This window comes from Lepisosteus oculatus, chromosome 2 (assembly GCF_040954835.1).
Source record: "Lepisosteus oculatus isolate fLepOcu1 chromosome 2, fLepOcu1.hap2, whole genome shotgun sequence".
NCBI lineage: Eukaryota > Metazoa > Chordata > Actinopteri > Semionotiformes > Lepisosteidae > Lepisosteus > Lepisosteus oculatus.
Genome location: NC_090697.1, coordinates 66540063 through 66544856, shown reverse-complemented (window position 1 = coordinate 66544856; position 4794 = coordinate 66540063).

The window sequence follows — 4794 nt, the reverse complement described above, 5'->3', positions numbered from 1 at the left end:
GATAAAAAGAAAACTCACTCTAGATAAACGACGTAGAAGAGAAGAAACATGTAGACATTTCACAGTGCCCTGCTATGGGAAGAGGAAAATGCTCGTCTCACCAAAATCATTCTTGATTAACACAAACGGGTTCCTCTTTAAAGGACAGAAAGAGGTGTCGCGTGAGTGCCAGGGGACGTCACACTCTGAGTAGTTTATTCAGACTTCTGTGCCAAGGCGCCAGTCTTGTAACATGGTGCATTTTAGGGTTTGTGTCTCAGATGTCTGGAGGTGAGCATAAAACACAACACAACAGTCTGAATCCAAGGTCTAATCACATTCACTAGACAGAGTAATGGAGAGCTGAACTGGTGTGGGAGATTGGCACGTGGGAGTGTGTCTCTCAGGACACCCAGCATTTACATCCAGATAACGTGGGGAGGCAATTAACCTGAAAAGGGCAAACAACATGTTAGGACATGTAGTTTGAAGAGTGGAATTTTATTTTAAAGGATGTTATGTGAAAATTGTACAATAGACTAGTAAGACCTCATTTAGAATATTGTGTGCTTATACAGTTACAGTTACTGCTTTCTTTAAAAGATATTGCTGATCAGGAATCAATCCAAAGAAGAGAGAAGAGCAACCAGATACATTCCAGGTGTTAAAGAAATGTCTTTCACTGACAGGCTGAGGCAACTGAACCTTTTAGTCTTGAAGAGACACGGACACCTGATCCCAGCGTTCAAAATGCTCAAAGGCACCGACAAAGTCAGCCCAGTGGACATTTTCAGAATAGACAGCGAAACAGAAAGCAGAGTGCACAGGTTGAAAATACGTGGCATTTCTTTTAAAAACGAGAACAGCGTGCTGAAACAGCCAATTTCTTAATTGTGTCGCCCTGACGTCATGTTTTTGTCTTCGGCAGGTGGGATCTGGGGGATATGGACAACAGCCACATAAATCAAGAGTCCAGTTTTGCAAAAGCAGCAACATAAACAGCTGTCAAGCACCCAGTGACCCAGCTGTTGCAGTGAACATACAATGTCAAACAGGTCTCTGGTGTTTACTCCATGCTTTAGGCTCAGACATTTTTGAACCACATTTATATGCATCTAATGTCTAATTTCATCTTCCTTTGGAGGGGGGGGGGCATATTTGCTTTATCCTGGCAGTGCTCTAGTCACACATGGGTGGTTCTCAATAAAGCCTGACTTCACATAAATAATTTACAAGCGCCACGAGCTCTTTCGGTAAGAAAGGAAAAAGAACAGAAAGAGAATGACGTTTGGAAGTGTATTGATGTTTAGCCCGTTACTCTGCGCCTCTAGCTCCTTTTATGGCCTTCATTTATTAAATTAAAGGAACAGGAATAGGAATTCATGAGTCCACTTTGGGCTAAAATTAACGTACAATGAAATTAGGCAGCTAGGAGAAAATGTGTATCCACAGATTCACTTACCAAAGCACCTGGCACAGTGCATCCATTGTGAGGACCTCTGTCCCCAACCTTCTTTTCATTGCTCCCCGATGTTTGTGCTGTGTAAAACATCTGCAGGTACAGTATCTACAAGTCAGGGCATGCTAAGTCACACTGTACTTTCCTTGATGATCCATTCAGCCATTTTCAAACCCCTTCATCCCCTTCCAGACTCTGTCTTGGCAAGCAATGGATGCAAGGCAGGGTAACCCTGGAGCAGGATACCAGCCCATTGCAGGCACGTGCAGGCAAAGTGTTCCAGAATCCAGTTAAGATACCATTATGTCTCTGGACTGTAGGATGAAACCAGAGCTCCCAGTGGAAACGCATGCAAACATAGGGAGAACGTACGAACTCCACACAGACAGCAGCCCAGGTTGGGAACTGATCCCAGGGCCCCAGCACTGCCAGGCTGCAGTGCTAGTCGCTGTGCCACTGTACCTCCCTTTCCTAGACCAGTGCAGTGCAAAGCGACTGACTTTTGCTCACTCAGTTTTCTATCTTGGCTTTTCCTTAATTGCTGCCTTTCTAAGCAGTGGATACTTTGTCTCTGTGGACAGATATAATTACATTTAGAAGGAAGCCATCTTTCAGATCAGGATGGATTTCCAGTTTTTTGAGACCTCCTCATGTTTTCTGTTTTTGTTTCTCTGCCAGAGGCTTTAAGCATCTTAGTTTGAATTCAGTATTCTTCATGTAGATGTTCGGAAGTATTTTAAATCAACCCCGGCATCAAGAGCTTTTAATCTTCTCTCTGTTTCTCAAAATGAAATAGCCGTTTCATTTGACTTACATGATTACTCTTCCAGGCGTGTTATACAGTTAGTTAGTAGACTGTTGCGGGTTCAAGTCCCCTCTGCAGTCACTGCTGTTTTATTGAGAGAGGTACTTTACCCTTATTGCTCCAGTCCACCCAGCCGTGTCAGTGGGGACCGGCACTTCCAACGTTAATCCCTATGATGGCCTAGCCCCTGGTTCAGAAGGCAGTCACATGCTCTCTAGTCATCTTAACAACATGGAAACCAGGATAATCCCTGGCCTGATGAGCCACTGTGGCACTGTTGTGTACTGTACCTTTACCTAATTACTCATCCATTAGTAAAGGGACGTCCAAAAACTTGGGCCTAGCAAATGGAGAGAGGGAATAATGTCTGATCTTCAATTGATCTGATTGATCTCCAATTCATCTCCAAATTGTGCTAATAGTGACCTTAAAAGAATAGTTGAACTGCGATAGCTACAGGAAGAACTCAGGGTGAACACAAAAAGCATTGACACCTCTAAGCATCAGATGTTGGGCACTCATTATCTACAATGACATGACTTGTCATTAAAAGTGTCCAGCAAAGATGTTCAGATATAAGTCAAATAACCTCAAATAACCTGTTGTCAGAAAAGGAGGAAGGGTTCTAGCCAGATAATACACAAGGTAAAGACGGAACATTATGCATAAGGCACGCAAAGCATGATACTTTTATTTCCAATATTCTGGAAAATATTATGTGCTAAAACCTAATTTTCAAGCAGATCCATTAAAAATGGGCGGATCCCACTCCGACTTTGCTTTCAGATGAGAAGAACTTTTCCAAAATAACCCTGACTAATCTCTAATTTACTAACATTGCTTATCTTACATCCCAAGGCTGCTAGAGGCGTGTTTGAAGATGCTTCAACGCAAGCCAAGCGTTCTCTGTGGCAGCTTCAATAATTAATCAGCTTGTTCAGGATTTTACAGGGGGTGCTCGGGCTCAGAATTCCCTTTGCCTTGCACATACTAAATATCTTTCCGGCTCTCAGGGATACACTGCGTCTTTGGCTCTTCAGCCATCCAAATTGGACGTCAGCGCCACGCTTGCATGACATGGCCTTGAAATTTCACGTGTAAGAACATTTGTCACTCCACATTTCATTTGCCTTTCAGTGAAATGTAGCTTTCTGCCTCTGTGCTGTATATACTGTATCGCTCTTTCATTCGCTCTCTCCTTGCCAGTCTTTCTATTGTAATGCTATCTGCACATCCGCACCTAGATGTTAGCTCCTTTTCACAACATCCCTTAACTCAGTTTTCTGTCATCTATCTTAACTTTCAAGGAAAGTAAACATTATGTTGTTTTTAGATAGAAACAAGGCAAGCAATAAACAAACTTTACTTTTAAATAGCATACTCTTAAAGCTGAGCTTGGAAAAGTAATATAGTAACATAAATGTAATAAATCTGGAATCTGGAGTCAGGATCTATACTGCTTGAGCAAAGAGCTCTAAGACAATGGAGGCTACTTTGCTTCACTAACAGACTGAGTAGCTGGGCTGGGAGAATCACGTTCAGAAGCTATCTTTCTAAATGAAAAAGACCTCTTCTTATAGAAGTTTTCATTGGAAGAACAAGGGCATCCATCGTAACCAGCTGCACACAAGAAACTCACAAACACAATTGCACCCAGCTAGGTGCCAGTACCTCACAGTTAACTAATTCTAATCATCATCATATTTCACGCCTTCCCTTATTCAGGTTGTATTTTAGGTGTTGAGAATAATTCTGTGTTTTAATATAATCTTTTGCCAAGAACAATAATTAGAGAATAATGACAGAAATGAATCTTGTTGTGAATCTTATACGACTTTGTTCTGTTGAATATGAACTGCGTCCACCAGCACCAGTTAGCAGGTCTCAGGCACCCTTTTCTAGCTCTGTATGATGTATATTTGCCTTGTTTCCCTGTCCAAGCATAAAGTATTGTAATTTTGCCCTTTTTGCTGCTGTAGCCTGCATTGTACCTTGCACTGTATTTTAACTTTGCTGTGAGACACATTGCATTGGGTTTATTTGGTATGCTCCACTTATTGCAGCACTATGTAACCTACTTACTGTTACTTGAGAGTTTGCAGTGTTCCACCATTATATATAATGCAATTAAAGTTTTTAACTGTAAATTGCATAAGAACACAAGAATGGTTATAAATGACAGGAGGCCATTCATCTATCTAGACCTTTTGGTTGTTACTTTAATCAATTAGGTGCTATGTCATCCAGCTGTTTCTTGAAAGATGCAAAGGTATCAGTTCAACAACATGCATGGGTAACATGTTCAATACTACAACAACCCTTTGTGTAAAGAAGTGCCTCCTGTTCTCTGTGTCACTGTTTATTCTCCAGAAGTACACTGTTGGTGCTTTTTAGGATTTTGAGTATTTGGATCAGGTCCCCTCATAATCTTCACTATTCAGGATTAAAAAGATACAGCTACTTACGCCTGTCAGGACTTTTCAGGAAAAGTCTAGGACTTCTTTAAGCACTTTATCTGCTTGCTCTTGATTCTACAGCAGCAGTGTCTTTT